A 21,244-nucleotide genomic window follows, 5' to 3' on the forward strand; every position below is an offset into this window, starting at 1 on the left:
GCGAGAGCAGCTCCCCTCAGCCTGGGTTAAGCCTCCTATCATCAGGAGGTGCTTACAAACCCGAATGACGGTCGAGGACGCTCCTATTTATACCTTCCGGAGACCCGATTCCAAAAATTTCCTGGAAAATATTGGAATTTCCCGCTAAATTTTTGGTATTTTCCACGAATTCTTCGTTTCAGACAGCGCATGCGCGATAGCCCGATCTACCGTGGCAACGGCAGTTGTCTCGGACAGCTCAAAGTCCCGCTAGAGGGCGATGGTATAGAGAAAACGGCTTCAGGACGCCGTTTAATCGATGGTAAATCGATTCCGACCGATGCATCGGTAGTAGTTCGCCCTCCCGCCGATAGGTGGCGCTGCGAACGCTAACGGGACACCTCCTAGTCCCGGCAGAGGGCGCTGCTAGTACGGGGAAATGGCTTGGAGACGACGTTAGGCGATGGGGAATGCGTTCGTTACGGGTGTGTGGTGGTTTCTGTTTGCTTTCTGACGCCATAGAACAAGACCAGTTGCTCCATTGTCCAGGGGAACTAAGGTCCAGTCTTTATAGGCTGTTTTTTCGTTGGAGACCAAGGTCAGTTGCTCCATATGATCCGCCATTGGTGCGCGGAGCAACTAAGACCCAGTCTTTATAGGGTTGGCGAGAGCAGCTCCCCTCAGCCTGGGTTAAGCCTCCTATCATCAGGAGGTGCTTACAAACCCGAATGACGGTCGAGGACGCTCCTATTTATACCTTCCGGAGACCCGATTCCAAAAATTTCCTGGAAAATATTGGAATTTCCCGCTAAATTTTTGGTATTTTCCACGAATTCTTCGTTTCAGACAGCGCATGCGCGATAGCCCGATCTACCGTGGCAACGGCAGTTGTCTCGGACAGCTCAAAGTCCCGCTAGAGGGCGATGGTATAGAGAAAACGGCTTCAGGACGCCGTTTAATCGATGGTAAATCGATTCCGACCGATGCATCGGTAGTAGTTCGCCCTCCCGCCGATAGGTGGCGCTGCGAACGCTAACGGGACACCTCCTAGTCCCGGCAGAGGGCGCTGCTAGTACGGGGAAATGGCTTGGAGACGACGTTAGGCGATGGGGAATGCGTTCGTTACGGGTGTGTGGTGGTTTCTGTTTGCTTTCTGACGCCATAGAACAAGACCAGTTGCTCCATTGTCCAGGGGAACTAAGGTCCAGTCTTTATAGGCTGTTTTTTCGTTGGAGACCAAGGTCAGTTGCTCCATATGATCCGCCATTGGTGCGCGGAGCAACTAAGACCCAGTCTTTATAGGGTTGGCGAGAGCAGCTCCCCTCAGCCTGGGTTAAGCCTCCTATCATCAGGAGGTGCTTACAAACCCGAATGACGGTCGAGGACGCTCCTATTTATACCTTCCGGAGACCCGATTCCAAAAATTTCCTGGAAAATATTGGAATTTCCCGCTAAATTTTTGGTATTTTCCACGAATTCTTCGTTTCAGACAGCGCATGCGCGATAGCCCGATCTACCGTGGCAACGGCAGTTGTCTCGGACAGCTCAAAGTCCCGCTAGAGGGCGATGGTATAGAGAAAACGGCTTCAGGACGCCGTTTAATCGATGGTAAATCGATTCCGACCGATGCATCGGTAGTAGTTCGCCCTCCCGCCGATAGGTGGCGCTGCGAACGCTAACGGGACACCTCCTAGTCCCGGCAGAGGGCGCTGCTAGTACGGGGAAATGGCTTGGAGACGACGTTAGGCGATGGGGAATGCGTTCGTTACGGGTGTGTGGTGGTTTCTGTTTGCTTTCTGACGCCATAGAACAAGACCAGTTGCTCCATTGTCCAGGGGAACTAAGGTCCAGTCTTTATAGGCTGTTTTTTCGTTGGAGACCAAGGTCAGTTGCTCCATATGATCCGCCATTGGTGCGCGGAGCAACTAAGACCCAGTCTTTATAGGGTTGGCGAGAGCAGCTCCCCTCAGCCTGGGTTAAGCCTCCTATCATCAGGAGGTGCTTACAAACCCGAATGACGGTCGAGGACGCTCCTATTTATACCTTCCGGAGACCCGATTCCAAAAATTTCCTGGAAAATATTGGAATTTCCCGCTAAATTTTTGGTATTTTCCACGAATTCTTCGTTTCAGACAGCGCATGCGCGATAGCCCGATCTACCGTGGCAACGGCAGTTGTCTCGGACAGCTCAAAGTCCCGCTAGAGGGCGATGGTATAGAGAAAACGGCTTCAGGACGCCGTTTAATCGATGGTAAATCGATTCCGACCGATGCATCGGTAGTAGTTCGCCCTCCCGCCGATAGGTGGCGCTGCGAACGCTAACGGGACACCTCCTAGTCCCGGCAGAGGGCGCTGCTAGTACGGGGAAATGGCTTGGAGACGACGTTAGGCGATGGGGAATGCGTTCGTTACGGGTGTGTGGTGGTTTCTGTTTGCTTTCTGACGCCATAGAACAAGACCAGTTGCTCCATCCGCCCATCGGGATTGTGGTGGATTATGGTGGTTCCGGTAGAGGGCGTCGGTGCTAGAGACTGCTCTGAGTACGTCATTATATACAAGATACCGGTGTTACAGATAGATGGCGCTGTGGTTTATACGTGAGCAGATTAATAGATTTCTAGTGGAGAAGAAAAAAAAATCTGTGAAACCCCCGAATAATCGATACAATGCGGTAGAAGGTAATAGGTTGATGTTGCGGAACCGATTCGAATTGGAGATATCGATGAGCTTTTACAAATAATCGATATGAATTTACGGTGTGGAAGACGAGAAACTCAGGAAACTTCAGCGCAAAGTGGGAAATGGATAAAAATGCAGAAGGTAAACGATTGAGCGTATGGGCGGAAACGATGGAAAGTAGAGATATCGATGAGTTAGAAGAAATAATCGATATGAATTTACGCAGGAGGAAAGGTGATAAAATCGGAAAAAATGAATAAAAATCATTGGCGCAAAGGCTAAAAAAAAGGCTAAAAAAAAGGCTAAAAAAAAGGCTAAAAAAAAGGCTAAAAAAAAGGCTAAAAAAAAGGCTAAAAAAAAGGCTAAAAAAAAGGCTAAAAAAAAGGCTAAAAAAAAGGCTAAAAAAAAGGCTAAAAAAAAGGCTAAAAAAAAGGCTAAAAAAAAGGCTAAAAAAAAGGCTAAAAAAAAGGCTAAAAAAAAGGCTAAAAAAAAGGCTAAAAAAAAGGCTAAAAAAAAGGCTAAAAAAAAGGCTAAAAAAAAGGCTAAAAAAAAGGCTAAAAAAAAGGCTAAAAAAAAGGCTAAAAAAAAGGCTAAAAAAAAGGCTAAAAAAAAGGCTAAAAAAAAGGCTAAAAAAAAGGCTAAAAAAAAGGCTAAAAAAAAGGCTAAAAAAAAAGGCTAAAAAAAAGGCTAAAAAAAAGGCTAAAAAAAAGGCTAAAAAAAAGGCTAAAAAAAAGGCTAAAAAAAAGGCCTGGGTCCCCGGCCTGGGGCACGCGAACCACGGACGTCGGACTCCCAAGCCTTCAACTGATTTTCACAAGGCGGGAGCCCGGGGTCTGCGGTTCGTGTACCCCGGGTCGGTTGTAAAGGGATAAACAACTTCGCGGGTCAACAAAGGATAAACACTTCCAACCCGGACAACCTTTCGTCGGCACCTTAAGATAAAAATTAGGACACTTCACCGCGTGATGTATCGAGACCGTACGACTCTTCTGAATATGAAGAAATTAAAAAAAAAATTAATGAACGCTAATAAAATTAAATGATTGCTATAGATAATATTAGGTCTTCATACAATACGCTAACGAATATAAGTGTTTACATTTGATGGTTTACCTTTTCATCCTATTGTTTTATTTCACTGCTGCAGCAGCAAGATGAAACTCAACATAAAGAGAAAAGTCAAATGCAAACGAACCATTACATAATCAAATACACAGCAAGTAAAATTATTGGAAAAATACTCATTAGGCATCATGCTTGTTTAAAAAAATTTTGATGTTTTATTAAGAATGTATAATTTAACAAATATTTAATTAAAAGTTGTAAACAAATAATAATGGTATCAAAAATTAATCAATCTAAATAAAAACCAAGGAGGAAAGAAAGAAAATTTTGTTTGTAATGTTAAGCGATGAATCATGGAAATTGGATTGAAATTAGAAAAATTGGATTTAACAAATCTGCTTTATTTGCTTCAACATTTCAGATTAATATATTAAACTCGAATTAAATTGAAATTAAATGTTAAAACATTTCATAATTCTAAATAATAAAATAATTAATTTCAACTTTAAAAATCAAAACATTCATGTCTCAATAATTTTATTTTGTTAAATTAATTTTAACTAAAGTTTTATTTTGTTAATTAAATGTGTGTGCAAATAATATCAATCTCAAACCTTACATAATAAATTCAAGAGATCGTTTCAATGCAAAATACTTGCTCAGGTATGGAAGTTCTCCTGCCTTTTTTTTTCTTCCTTGCATGTATGTACGTATATATTTTTAATATTTATTTGAGGAACTTTATTGTTTGTATTATTCTTTGCCTTTCTGTATTACAACAAACAGCTGTTTATGTTCTTATTCTCACTCAAGTTTTTAATGCCTATTTTACTTGTTGAACATCAAACTAAGTAAAAGAAAAATTTATAAACAAAATAATCCACACACATAATACATCCGCCCCCCCCCCAAATAACCTTAAAAACTATATAATTTCTACTTTAACAGAATTATTACTTGCAATCTACAACATTTATAATATTTGGCAATATATATCAATGATTCCCTCCTCAATAAAAATCAATTACACAAATTTTGGTAAAAAAAGTAGGATAAAATTTAGAAAGTAGAACGTTTCAAAAAAATTAGGACAACTGGGAGACCTGTATATGATATGGTTCATTTTGTCATAATTGTTTGAAAGCCATTCAGAATTTTTTTTTACCAATCTCAGAAACAATATGAAAAGAACCTCAAAAAACCAACAAAAGATACAAGACAAAATAAACCAAAAAAAAACCACAATTTTCATGATGAAAGGGAAAAAAAGACAAAATAAAAAGAAACTAATCCTGTGAAAAACACCACAAACTAACTTTATATTTAAAAAAAAACTCAAAGCATTACTAGAAACTTGGTATGAAACTCATGAAAAACAGAAGCTAGACAACTTCGAAATAATGGACCCTCTACAACTGCATGGAACAAATAGCAAATCAAAAAAATTCTGAATAGCTACAAACACTCATGTTCAAGTCTAAATGAATGCACTGCAATTTTTGAAAGGTTTGATAATCGATATATATATTTTTTGAAAAAGAGTGAATATATACAATTATGAATTATTGCTTTATGATTATCTTTCGTTAAAATTGATTGTATCCGAGTACTTATATTGCATTATGTCATCACTGGAGCTGAAAAAGTAATGAAAAATACATTTATCATGTAGGGGGTGAGAATGTTTTTGCAATTATGTGAAAAAAATGCTCCAAAAGAAAGATAATCAATTATGTTCATGAAGCATACCTAACTCATACACAGCAAAATTGGCCAGACAGTTGATATGTATTCAGTTGTATTCAGTAGTCTGTATTCAGTTGAACAATTACAAAATGAAAGCTAAAAAATTTATTTGGGAACAAACCATCAGTTTTCAACCAACTCAGTATTAAGCAAGACTTACCTGCCATCACATCTTAGCTAACTATTTGCTGCATTGTTGAGTTCAATTGAATGAGTATTCACTTAATGCAAAGTCTTCACAGAAACATAAACCAGAAAAATTCATAGCATAACATACACACTGCAGCCAACTGAGCTGAGCAACTGAGTAATTGCAGCCAGCTAAGATGGGTAACACACAAATTGCAGAAAACTTAAGATGAAAATCTCACACATTGTAGCCAACTGAGATGAGCAACTCAAGTAACTGCAATCAACTAAGATGGGTAACACAGAAATTGCAGAAAACTTAAGATGAAAATCTCACACATTGTAGCCAACTGAGATGAGCAATTCAAGTAACTGCAATCAACTAAGATGGGTAACACAGAAATTGCAGAAAACTTAAGATGAAAATCTCACACATTGTAGCCAACTGAGATGAGCAATTCAAGTAACTGCAATCAACTAAGATGGGTAACACAGAAATTGCAGAAAACTTAGATGAGGAACTCACACATTGTTGCCAACTTACATGAGCAACACACTTCAGCCAGCTGAGATTTCAACCTTCATCCTCAGTCTCAATAAGGGTTCTGTTTGAAGTAGCAGAGAAAAAAATTGTAGAAGATAGTAAAACCAAGAGATACGTCCAACACTCTTCTTCCTAAAAAGATGAAAAGAAATTAGTTCATCTGCTGATTAGTTCATATTAAGATATACTGCACAGAACATTAAATTGCAAAGAGGCGATCACCCCATTCCAAAAGTTTTATTATTGGCATAGTAGTAAGAACGTTAGAAGTGGACACCCCCCTCCCCACCATTTGCTATACATAACCTCTGTGATACCCCCTTTCCTGAAACATCAAAACACATTTGTCAAGTTCAAATAATATTAAAAGTGATGAACACACGGTCATAAAAAAAATAGCTTTCAAATGATACTGTGAAAATTTCAATAACAAATTTCCTTGAAATTTAGTCATCACATACACTGAGGACAGTAAAAGTCATTTTGCATTTGTAAACAATAGGAGTGAGCAGAATTAGGTGCCACAATCAATGACATGAAACTGACTAGAGATTGAAAACACAAATTAGAAAATCATTAAAAAGTTCAAACTATTTAATTTACCTCCATTCTTAGGAAGCAACAAACAAAAATTTTAAAATGATTACATGCATTACACAGCCGTTAAATCACTTCTACAGACCTGAACAATTAGTTCATAAAATCAAAATTCAACAATACCAAAGACATTCAAAGGAATGGCATTGTTTGAGACCAAAGGACGAGTTTGTAATTGAAATAATAAAAAAAGTGATGAACATACCCTCTCCTCTGGAAACAACAGGAATGAGCATTAGAATTAGGTCCCCCAATCGATGACATAGAACTGACTGCAGATTGAAAACACAAATTAGATCATTAAAAAGTTCAAACTATTTACCTCCATTCTTAGGAAGCAACAAACAAAAATTTTAAAATGATTACATGCATTACACAGCCGTTAAATCACTTCTACAGACCTGAACAATTAGTTCATAAGATCAAAATTCAAGAATAGCAAAGACATTCAAAGGAATGGCATTGTTTGAGACCAAAGGACGAGTTTGTAATTGAAATAATAAAAAAAAGTGATGAACATACCCTCTCCTCTGGAAACAACAGGAATGAGCATTAGAATTAGGTCCCCCAATCGATGACATAGAACTGACTGCAGATTGAAAACACAAATTAGATCGTTAAAAAGTTCAAACTATTTACCTCTATTCTTTTGGAAGCAACAAACAAAAATTTAAAAATGATTACATGCATTACACAGCCGTTAAATCACTTCTACAGACCTGAACAATTAGTTCATAAAATCAAAATTCAAGAATAGCAAAGACATTCAAAGGAATGGCACTGTTTGAGACCAAAGGATGAGTTTGTAATTGAAATAATAAAAAAACGTGATGAACATACCCTCTCCTCTGGAAACAACAGGAATGAGCATTAGAATTAGGTCCTCCAATCGATGACATAGAACTGACTGCAGATTGAAAACACAAATTAAATCATTAAAAAGTTCAAACTATTTACCTCCAATCTTTTGGAAGGAACAAACAAAAATTTTAAAATTATTACATGTGTTACACAGCCGTTAAATCACTTCTACAGACCTGAACAATTAGTTCATAAGATCAAAATTCAAGAATAGCAAAGACATTCAAAGGAATGGCATTGTTTGAGACCAAAGGACGAGTTTGTAATTGAAATAATAAAAAAAAGTGATGAACATACCCTCTCCTCTGGAAACAACAGGAATGAGCATTAGAATTAGGTCCCCCAATCGATGACATAGAACTGACTGCAGATTGAAAACACAAATTAGATCATTAAAAAGTTCAAACTATTTAATTTACCTCCATTCTTAGGAAGCAACAAACAAAAATTTTAAAATGATTACATGCATTACACAGCCGTTAAATCACTTCTACAGACCTGAACAATTAGTTCATAAGATCAAAATTCAACAATACCAAAGACATTCAAAGGAATGGCACTGTTTGAGACCAAAGGATGAGTCTGTAATTCAAATAATAAAAAAAAGTGATGAACATACCCTCTCCTCTGGAAACAACAGGAATGAGCATTAGAATTAGGTCCCCCAATCGATGACATAGAACTAACTGACTGCAGATTGAAAACACAAATTAGATCATTAAAAAGTTCAAACTATTTACCTCCATTCTTTTGGAAGCAACAAACAAAAATTTAAAAATGATTACATGCATTACACAGCCGTTAAATCACTTCTACAGACCTGAACAATTAGTTCATAAAATCAAAATTCAAGAATAGCAAAGACATTCAAAGGAATGGCACTGTTTGAGACCAAAGGATGAGTTTGTAATTGAAATAATAAAAAAACGTGATGAACATACCCTCTCCTCTGGAAACAACAGGAATGAGCATTAGAATTAGGTCCCCCAATCGATGACATAGAACTGACTGCAGATTGAAAACACAAATTAGATCGTTAAAAAGTTCAAACTATTTACCTCTATTCTTTTGGAAGCAACAAACAAAAGTTTAAAAATGATTACATGCATTACACAGCCGTTAAATCACTTCTACAGACCTGAACAATTAGTTCATAAAATCAAAATTCAAGAATAGCAAAGACATTCAAAGGAATGGCACTGTTTGAGACCAAAGGATGAGTTTGTAATTGAAATAATAAAAAAACGTGATGAACATACCCTCTCCTCTGGAAACAACAGGAATGAGCATTAGAATTAGGTCCTCCAATCGATGACATAGAACTGACTGCAGATTGAAAACACAAATTAAATCATTAAAAATTCAAACTATTTACCTCCAATCTTTTGGAAGCAACAAACAAAAATTTTAAAATTATTACATGCGTTACACAGCCGTTAAATCACTTCTACAGACCTGAACAATTAGTTCATAAAATCAAAATTCAACAATACCAAAGACATTCAAAGGAATGGCACTGTTTGAGACCAAAGGATGAGGCTGTAATTGAAATAATAAAAAAAAGTGATGAACATACCCTCTCCTCTGGAAACAACAGGAATGAGCATTAGAATTAGGTCCCCCAATCGATGACATAGAACTGACTGCAGATTGAAAACACAAATTAGATCATTAAAAAGTTCAAACTATTTAATTTACCTCCATTCTTAGGAAGCAACAAACAAAAATTTTAAAATGATTTACATGCATTACACAGCCGTTAAATCACTTCTACAGACCTGAACAATTAGTTCATAAGATCAAAATTCAAGAATACCAAAGACATTCAAAGGAATGGCACTGTTTGAGACCAAAGGATGAGTCTGTAATTCAAATAATAAAAAAAAGTGATGAACATACCCTCTCCTCTGGAAACAACAGGAATGAGCATTAGAATTAGGTCCCCCAATCGATGACATAGAACTGACTGCAGATTGAAAACACAAATTAGATCATTAAAAAGTTCAAACTATTTAATTTACCTCCATTCTTAGGAAGCAACAAACAAAAATTTTAAAATGATTACATGCATTACACAGCCGTTAAATCACTTCTACAGACCTGAACAATTAGTTCATAAGATCAAAATTCAACAATACCAAAGACATTCAAAGGAATGGCACTGTTTGAGACCAAAGGATGAGTCTGTAATTCAAATAATAAAAAAAAGTGATGAACATACCCTCTCCTCTGGAAACAACAGGAATGAGCATTAGAATTAGGTCCCCCAATCGATGACATAGAACTGACTGCAGATTGAAAACACAAATTAGATCATTAAAAAGTTCAAACTATTTACCTCCATTCTTTGGAAGAAACAAACAAAAATGTAAAAATGATTACATGCATTACACAGCTGTTAAATCACTTCTACAGACCGTAACAATTAGTTCATAAGATCAAAATTCAACAATAGCAAAGACATTCAAAGGAATGGCATTGTTTGAGACCAAAGGATGAGTTTGTAATTGAAATAATAAAAAAAAGTGATGAACATACCCTCTCCTCTGGAAACAACAGGAATGAGCATTAGAATTAGGTCCCCCAATCGATGACATAGAACTGACTGCAGATTGAAAACACAAATTAAATCATTAAAAAGTTCAAACTATTTACCTCCAATCTTTTGGAAGCAACAAACAAAAATTTTAAAATTATTACATGCGTTACACAGCCGTTAAATCACTTCTACAGACCTGAACAATTAGTTCATAAAATCAAAATTCAAGAATACCAAAGACATTCAAAGGAATGGCATTGTTTGAGACCAAAGGATGAGTTTGTAATTGAAATAATAAAAAAAAGTGATGAACATACCCTCACCTCTGGAAACAACAGGAATGAGCATTAGAATTAGGTCCCCCAATCGATGACATAGTACTGACTGCAGATGGAAAACACAAATTAGATCATTAAAACGTTCAAACTATTTACCTCCATTCTTTGGAAGAAACAAACAAAAATTTAAAAATGATTACATGCATTACACAGCTGTTAAATTACTTCTACAGACCTGAACAATTAGTTCATAAAATCAAAATTCAAGAATACCAAAGACATTCAAAGGAATGGCACTGTTTGAGACCAAAGGATGAGTCTGTAATTGAAATAATAAAAAAAAGTGATGAACATACCCTCCCCTCTGGAAACAACAGGAATGAGCATTAGAATTAGGTCCCCCAATCGATGACATAGAACTGACTGAAGATTGAAAACACAAATTAGATCGTTAAAAAGTTCAAACTATTTACCTCCAATCTTTTGGAAGCAACAAACAAAAATTTAAAAATGATTACATGCATTACACAGCCGTTAAATCACTTCTACAGACCTGAACAATTAGTTCATAAAATCAAAATTCAAGAATAGCAAAGACATTCAAAGGAATGGCACTGTTTGAGACCAAAGGATGAGTTTGTAATTGAAATAATAAAAAAACGTGATGAACATACCCTCTCCTCTGGAAACAACAGGAATGAGCATTAGAATTAGGTCCTCCAATCGATGACATAGAACTGACTGCAGATTGAAAACACAAATTAAATCATTAAAAATTCAAACTATTTACCTCCAATCTTTTGGAAGCAACAAACAAAAATTTTAAAATTATTACATGCGTTACACAGCCGTTAAATCACTTCTACAGACCTGAACAATTAGTTCATAAAATCAAAATTCAACAATACCAAAGACATTCAAAGGAATGGCACTGTTTGAGACCAAAGGATGAGGCTGTAATTGAAATAATAAAAAAAAGTGATGAACATACCCTCTCCTCTGGAAACAACAGGAATGAGCATTAGAATTAGGTCCCCCAATCGATGACATAGAACTGACTGCAGATTGAAAACACAAATTAGATCATTAAAAAGTTCAAACTATTTAATTTACCTCCATTCTTAGGAAGCAACAAACAAAAATTTTAAAATGATTTACATGCATTACACAGCCGTTAAATCACTTCTACAGACCTGAACAATTAGTTCATAAGATCAAAATTCAAGAATACCAAAGACATTCAAAGGAATGGCACTGTTTGAGACCAAAGGATGAGTCTGTAATTCAAATAATAAAAAAAAGTGATGAACATACCCTCTCCTCTGGAAACAACAGGAATGAGCATTAGAATTAGGTCCCCCAATCGATGACATAGAACTGACTGCAGATTGAAAACACAAATTAGATCATTAAAAAGTTCAAACTATTTACCTCCATTCTTTGGAAGAAACAAACAAAAATGTAAAAATGATTACATGCATTACACAGCTGTTAAATCACTTCTACAGACCGTAACAATTAGTTCATAAAATCAAAATTCAACAATACCAAAGACATTCAAAGGAATGGCACTGTTTGAGACCAAAGGATGAGGCTGTAATTGAAATAATAAAAAAAAGTGATGAACATACCCTCTCCTCTGGAAACAACAGGAATGAGCATTAGAATTAGGTCCCCCAATCGATGACATAGAACTGACTGCAGATTGAAAACACAAATTAGATCATTAAAAAGTTCAAACTATTTCATTTACCTCCATTCTTAGGAAGCAACAAACAAAAATTTTAAAATGATTACATGCATTACACAGCCGTTAAATCACTTCTACAGACCTGAACAATTAGTTCATAAGATCAAAATTCAACAATACCAAAGACATTCAAAGGAATGGCACTGTTTGAGACCAAAGGATGAGTCTGTAATTCAAATAATAAAAAAAAGTGATGAACATACCCTCTCCTCTGGAAACAACAGGAATGAGCATTAGAATTAGGTCCCCCAATCGATGACATAGAACTGACTGCAGATTGAAAACACAAATTAGATCATTAAAAAGTTCAAACTATTTACCTCCATTCTTTGGAAGAAACAAACAAAAATGTAAAAATGATTACATGCATTACACAGCTGTTAAATCACTTCTACAGACCGTAACAATTAGTTCATAAGATCAAAATTCAACAATAGCAAAGACATTCAAAGGAATGGCATTGTTTGAGACCAAAGGATGAGTTTGTAATTGAAATAATAAAAAAAAGTGATGAACATACCCTCTCCTCTGGAAACAACAGGAATGAGCATTAGAATTAGGTCCCCCAATCGATGACATAGAACTGACTGCAGATTGAAAACACAAATTAAATCATTAAAAAGTTCAAACTATTTACCTCCAATCTTTTGGAAGCAACAAACAAAAATTTTAAAATTATTACATGCGTTACACAGCCGTTAAATCACTTCTACAGACCTGAACAATTAGTTCATAAAATCAAAATTCAAGAATACCAAAGACATTCAAAGGAATGGCATTGTTTGAGACCAAAGGATGAGTTTGTAATTGAAATAATAAAAAAAAGTGATGAACATACCCTCACCTCTGGAAACAACAGGAATGAGCATTAGAATTAGGTCCCCCAATCGATGACATAGTACTGACTGCAGATGGAAAACACAAATTAGATCATTAAAACGTTCAAACTATTTACCTCCATTCTTTGGAAGAAACAAACAAAAATTTAAAAATGATTACATGCATTACACAGCTGTTAAATTACTTCTACAGACCTGAACAATTAGTTCATAAAATCAAAATTCAAGAATACCAAAGACATTCAAAGGAATGGCACTGTTTGAGACCAAAGGATGAGTCTGTAATTGAAATAATAAAAAAAAGTGATGAACATACCCTCCCCTCTGGAAACAACAGGAATGAGCATTAGAATTAGGTCCCCCAATCGATGACATAGAACTGACTGAAGATTGAAAACACAAATTAGATCGTTAAAAAGTTCAAACTATTTACCTCCAATCTTTTGGAAGCAACAAACAAAAATTTAAAAATGATTACATGCATTACACAGCCGTTAAATCACTTCTACAGACCTGAACAATTAGTTCATAAAATCAAAATTCAAGAATAGCAAAGACATTCAAAGGAATGGCACTGTTTGAGACCAAAGGATGAGTTTGTAATTGAAATAATAAAAAAAAGTGATGAACATACCCTCTCCTCTGGAAACAACAGGAATGAGCATTAGAATTAGGTCCCCCAATCGATGACATAGAACTGACTGCAGATTGAAAACACAAATTAGATCATTAAAAAGTTCAAACTATTTAATTTACCTCCATTCTTAGGAAGCAACAAACAAAAATTTTAAAATGATTACATGCATTACACAGCCGTTAAATCACTTCTACAGACCTGAACAATTAGTTCATAAGATCAAAATTCAACAATAGCAAAGACATTCAAAGGAATGGCATTGTTTGAGACCAAAGGATGAGTTTGTAATTGAAATAATAAAAAAAAGTGATGAACATACCCTCTCCTCTGGAAACAACAGGAATGAGCATTAGAATTAGGCCCCCCAATCGATGACATAGAACTGACTGCAGATTGAAAACACAAATTAGATCATTAAAAAGTTCAAACTATTGACCTCCATTCTTTTGGAAGCAACAAACAAAAATTTAAAAATGATTACATGCATTACACAGCCGTTAAATCACTTCTACAGACCTGAACAATTAGTTCATAAAATCAAAATTCAACAATACCAAAGACATTCAAAGGAATGGCACTGTTTGAGACCAAAGGATGAGTTTGTAATTGAAATAATAAAAAAACGTGATGAACATACCCTCTCCTCTGGAAACAACAGGAATGAGCATTAGAATTAGGTCCCCCAATCGATGACATAGAACTGACTGCAGATTGAAAACACAAATTAGATCATTAAAAAGTTCAAACTATTTAATTTACCTCCATTCTTAGGAAGCAACAAACAAAAATTTTAAAATGATTTACATGCATTACACAGCCGTTAAATCACTTCTACAGACCTGAACAATTAGTTCATAAGATCAAAATTCAAGAATACCAAAGACATTCAAAGGAATGGCACTGTTTGAGACCAAAGGATGAGTCTGTAATTCAAATAATAAAAAAAAGTGATGAACATACCCTCTCCTCTGGAAACAACAGGAATGAGCATTAGAATTAGGTCCCCCAATCGATGACATAGAACTGACTGCAGATTGAAAACACAAATTAGATCATTAAAAAGTTCAAACTATTTACCTCCATTCTTTGGAAGAAACAAACAAAAATGTAAAAATGATTACATGCATTACACAGCTGTTAAATCACTTCTACAGACCGTAACAATTAGTTCATAAAATCAAAATTCAACAATACCAAAGACATTCAAAGGAATGGCACTGTTTGAGACCAAAGGATGAGGCTGTAATTGAAATAATAAAAAAAAGTGATGAACATACCCTCTCCTCTGGAAACAACAGGAATGAGCATTAGAATTAGGTCCCCCAATCGATGACATAGAACTGACTGCAGATTGAAAACACAAATTAGATCATTAAAAAGTTCAAACTATTTAATTTACCTCCATTCTTAGGAAGCAACAAACAAAAATTTTAAAATGATTACATGCATTACACAGCCGTTAAATCACTTCTACAGACCTGAACAATTAGTTCATAAGATCAAAATTCAACAATACCAAAGACATTCAAAGGAATGGCACTGTTTGAGACCAAAGGATGAGTCTGTAATTCAAATAATAAAAAAAAGTGATGAACATACCCTCTCCTCTGGAAACAACAGGAATGAGCATTAGAATTAGGTCCCCCAATCGATGACATAGAACTGACTGCAGATTGAAAACACAAATTAGATCATTAAAAAGTTCAAACTATTTACCTCCATTCTTTGGAAGAAACAAACAAAAATGTAAAAATGATTACATGCATTACACAGCTGTTAAATCACTTCTACAGACCGTAACAATTAGTTCATAAGATCAAAATTCAACAATAGCAAAGACATTCAAAGGAATGGCATTGTTTGAGACCAAAGGATGAGTTTGTAATTGAAATAATAAAAAAAAGTGATGAACATACCCTCTCCTCTGGAAACAACAGGAATGAGCATTAGAATTAGGTCCCCCAATCGATGACATAGAACTGACTGCAGATTGAAAACACAAATTAAATCATTAAAAAGTTCAAACTATTTACCTCCAATCTTTTGGAAGCAACAAACAAAAATTTTAAAATTATTACATGCGTTACACAGCCGTTAAATCACTTCTACAGACCTGAACAATTAGTTCATAAAATCAAAATTCAAGAATACCAAAGACATTCAAAGGAATGGCATTGTTTGAGACCAAAGGATGAGTTTGTAATTGAAATAATAAAAAAAAGTGATGAACATACCCTCACCTCTGGAAACAACAGGAATGAGCATTAGAATTAGGTCCCCCAATCGATGACATAGTACTGACTGCAGATGGAAAACACAAATTAGATCATTAAAACGTTCAAACTATTTACCTCCATTCTTTGGAAGAAACAAACAAAAATTTAAAAATGATTACATGCATTACACAGCTGTTAAATTACTTCTACAGACCTGAACAATTAGTTCATAAAATCAAAATTCAAGAATACCAAAGACATTCAAAGGAATGGCACTGTTTGAGACCAAAGGATGAGTCTGTAATTGAAATAATAAAAAAAAGTGATGAACATACCCTCCCCTCTGGAAACAACAGGAATGAGCATTAGAATTAGGTCCCCCAATCGATGACATAGAACTGACTGAAGATTGAAAACACAAATTAGATCGTTAAAAAGTTCAAACTATTTACCTCCAATCTTTTGGAAGCAACAAACAAAAATTTAAAAATGATTACATGCATTACACAGCCGATAAATCACTTCTACAGACCTGAACAATTAGTTCATAAAATCAAAATTCAAGAATAGCAAAGACATTCAAAGGAATGGCACTGTTTGAGACCAAAGGATGAGTTTGTAATTGAAATAATAAAAAAACGTGATGAACATACCCTCTCCTCTGGAAACAACAGGAATGAGCATTAGAATTAGGTCCTCCAATCGATGACATAGAACTGACTGCAGATTGAAAACACAAATTAAATCATTAAAAATTCAAACTATTTACCTCCAATCTTTTGGAAGCAACAAACAAAAATTTTAAAATTATTACATGCGTTACACAGCCGTTAAATCACTTCTACAGACCTGAACAATTAGTTCATAAAATCAAAATTCAACAATACCAAAGACATTCAAAGGAATGGCACTGTTTGAGACCAAAGGATGAGGCTGTAATTGAAATAATAAAAAAAAGTGATGAACATACCCTCTCCTCTGGAAACAACAGGAATGAGCATTAGAATTAGGTCCCCCAATCGATGACATAGAACTGACTGCAGATTGAAAACACAAATTAGATCATTAAAAAGTTCAAACTATTTAATTTACCTCCATTCTTAGGAAGCAACAAACAAAAATTTTAAAATGATTACATGCATTACACAGCCGTTAAATCACTTCTACAGACCTGAACAATTAGTTCATAAGATCAAAATTCAACAATAGCAAAGACATTCAAAGGAATGGCATTGTTTGAGACCAAAGGATGAGTTTGTAATTGAAATAATAAAAAAAAGTGATGAACATACCCTCTCCTCTGGAAACAACAGGAATGAGCATTAGAATTAGGCCCCCCAATCGATGACATAGAACTGACTGCAGATTGAAAACACAAATTAGATCATTAAAAAGTTCAAACTATTGACCTCCATTCTTTTGGAAGCAACAAACAAAAATTTAAAAATGATTACATGCATTACACAGCCGTTAAATCACTTCTACAGACCTGAACAATTAGTTCATAAAATCAAAATTCAAGAATAGCAAAGACATTCAAAGGAATGGCACTGTTTGAGACCAAAGGATGAGTTTGTAATTGAAATAATAAAAAAACGTGATGAACATACCCTCTCCTCTGGAAACAACAGGAATGAGCATTAGAATTAGGTCCCCCAATCGATGACATAGAACTGACTGCAGATTGAAAACACAAATTAAATCATTAAAAAGTTCAAACTATTTACCTCCAATCTTTTGGAAGCAACAAACAAAAATTTTAAAATTATTACATGCGTTACACAGCCGTTAAATCACTTCTACAGACCTGAACAATTAGTTCATAAAATCAAAATTCAAGAATACCAAAGACATTCAAAGGAATGGCATTGTTTGAGACCAAAGGATGAGTTTGTAATTGAAATAATAAAAAAAAGTGATGAACATACCCTCCCCTCTGGAAACAACAGGAATGAGCATTAGAATTAGGTCCCCCAATCGATGACATAGAACTGACTGCAGATTGAAAACACAAATTAGATCATTAAAAAGTTCAAACTATTGACCTCCATTCTTTTGGAAGCAACAAACAAAAATTTAAAAATGATTACATGCATTACACAGCCGTTAAATCACTTCTACAGACCTGAACAATTAGTTCATAAAATCAAAATTCAAGAATAGCAAAGACATTCAAAGGAATGGCACTGTTTGAGACCAAAGGATGAGTTTGTAATTGAAATAATAAAAAAACGTGATGAACATACCCTCTCCTCTGGAAACAACAGGAATGAGCATTAGAATTAGGTCCCCCAATCGATGACATAGAACTGACTGCAGATTGAAAACACAAATTAAATCATTAAAAATTCAAACTATTTACCTCCAATCTTTTGGAAGCAACAAACAAAAATTTTAAAATTATTACATGCGTTACACAGCCGTTAAATCACTTCTACAGACCTGAACAATTAGTTCATAAAATCAAAATTCAAGAATACCAAAGACATTCAAAGGAATGGCATTGTTTGAGACCAAAGGATGAGTTTGTAATTGAAATAATAAAAAAAAGTGATGAACATACCCTCTCCTCTGGAAACAACAGGAATGAGCATTAGAATTAGGTCCCCCAATCGATGACATAGTACTGACTGCAGATGGAAAACACAAATTAGATCATTAAAACGTTCAAACTATTTACCTCCATTCTTTGGAAGAAACAAACAAAAATTTAAAAATGATTACATGCATTACACAGCTGTTAAATTACTTCTACAGACCTGAACAATTAGTTCATAAAATCAAAATTCAAGAATACCAAAGACATTCAAAGGAATGGCACTGTTTGAGACCAAAGGATGAGTCTGTAATTGAAATAATAAAAAAAAGTGATGAACATACCCTCCCCTCTGGAAACAACAGGAATGAGCATTAGAATTAGGTCCCCCAATCGATGACAGAGAACTGACTGCAGATTGAAAACACAAATTAGATCATTAAAAAGTTCAAACTATTTACCTCTATTCTTTTAGAAGCAACAAACAAAAATTTCGATGCCTACTAAAACAAATTTCCTGGACAGATCTTAGGGATGTCTTATGAGTGCGTGCGGATCACGTTTTAAAGAAAATTAAGAGTTTCTCTGCGAATCATTCAGTCCAGTATGCTCATAGTTTAAAATTTTGCATAAAAACATTAAAAAAATTTTTTTTTTTGTTTCCGCATAGGCTACTCAGCCTAGAACCACTCTTTAGTGGTTCCCTCTAGAACTTCTAAATATAGGTATGAAGACGCTTTAGTTCGATTTACCGTAGAAATAAAAGAAATGCTAACAGATTGCAACTCAAAAATGCATCTGAAAGAACGTAATATCAGCTGTTAGAGGTCCTTTCAATAACAATGAGATTCTCAATAAGGAAAGTATTAAATCTAAACAATTAACTGATTCATCTATGTAAGGAGGATGACTCTACATGACCGTCCTCCTCTACAACAAGCACACATATCTATAAACAGGCAGAGTAAAAGGAGAAAAAAAGAGAGGAACTAAAACTAAAGGGTGTGGGTGACCTCTTCCTGGAATGTCCTCCTGGTCCGGGGAGAGAGGGCCCCTTCTGGGTGGTTTACCCTTCATCCTCCCTGGTGTTTGGCAGGGAAGTCTTCAGGATCTGGATGTTGGTCCTGCGTCAACGTTGTCCATCAGGATCAGGATCTGAAAAAAAAGAATTGTCAGTACAAGAGAACAAATTAGAATATCCTGCATTTCCAATGGAAAAATTCTTTGTATTGGATGCACAAATGTTCCCCATTGAGACTTCACTATGACAGTCCTTATTTTTCTATCTCTCCCGGGAATCACTCCAAAAGCCAATAATTTTTTTTTTTTGGAATTGTCCCCAACAAGGACCACATCCCCAACTTTCAACTAGGTTGATGATAGTTTCTTCTTTCTTTGAATTAGTAGACCCAAATATTCTTTATGAAACCACTGTGGTAAATCGTTTGACACTTTCTGTTGGTATCGGACTCTCACATAAGGGGTCTTGAACTGATGACTGACTCACAGTCACACAACATCATTGACAGCTCTTCTAGAAAAAAAAACAGTTCTTCCCAAGGCTTGCCTGAGCAATTCTTCAAGTGTGAGTACTAGTACTAGCCTTTTCCCACCATGACGCCGTGTGCTGCATGGGAGGATTGAATTTCCAGCTAATACGTTGTGTGGAAGAGTATTTACTATTTTCTCCCAGTCTATAGCACTGAAACTATCGTCAGCACCCCTGAAGTTGGTACCATTATCGGAAAAATTACCCGCGGTCTTCCCCTCCTTGCTATGAATCGTCGCAGTGACAGAAGGAAAGCATCGGTCGATAGAGCAGAAACTTGACTCCAGATGTGCAGCTCTATATATTGCGCATGTAAAAAAAAAACTATCCAGGCCTTTTCCCTCTTCTTAACATACAAGGGTCCTGCCAAATCTACACCAACAACTTCGAATACAGAAGCATCCTGTACCCTATCCAATGGAAGTGATATGGGATCACTGTTAAGTGATTTAGCCTAAAATCGTTTACATCTAACGCAATCTTTCAAGACACTTCATATGAACCTAAGACCTCTGAATATCCAGAATTTTTCTCTTAAAATACTTAGAAGAATTTGGGTCTCTGCATGGCAGTTTTCTCTATGGTAATATTCAATTAGCCGACGAGTAAATGGACATTTGTAATAAGATAGACGATATGAATGAGGGTTTGTCTAAGCGTTCAGTTATCCCCCCCCCAAGGCAGGTTCCGCATTGCCCCCCCCCCCCGAGCGGAATATAATTCCATGTCAGTCTTTCCATGCAGAATAGAGAAATAACATCTACATATACTGTTTATAAAACATAGGTTTCCTTTCGTGGATGCTATCAGTGATTGATAATCTTGCGTATATGAACTCTCAAAAGGTTTATATCTAGCTTTATATAGCTTAAAGTTTTATATTTCCTTTCTGAAGATATATTTAATCGGAGGAAACAATTAAAAAACTTCAAAATACAAAGCTGCTGACGAAAAAACTTGTGTTTACCGCATGGCTGTTAATGGAACACAATAACGATTATACAGGAATTTCGGCAACCATGGTCAAGCCCCTGATAAATGATTGCCGATAAACGCTACTTAAACAGTGTTTGAAAGTTGCTTAAATGCAGTCACCAAGACTTTTTTATACGGCTGCTCGATGGAAATGACCACGGCTGTCCTCTATGAGTTTTTTCCCTAAAGACTTCACGACAACGTGAAAGCTCGCTAAAATCTAATTTTCTGCGAAAATCCGGAGAAATTTTAAAAAATCCGGAAAGCGGGAGGAAAGATGAAAAATCCGGAGTCTCCCGTCTAAATCCAGAGAGTTGGCAGGTCT

This window comes from Pholcus phalangioides, unplaced genomic scaffold (genome assembly GCF_987345545.1).
Source record: "Pholcus phalangioides strain wild (caught in Gottingen) unplaced genomic scaffold, Ppha-v1.0 ptg000024l_1, whole genome shotgun sequence".
Classification (NCBI taxonomy): Eukaryota; Metazoa; Arthropoda; class Arachnida; order Araneae; family Pholcidae; genus Pholcus; species Pholcus phalangioides.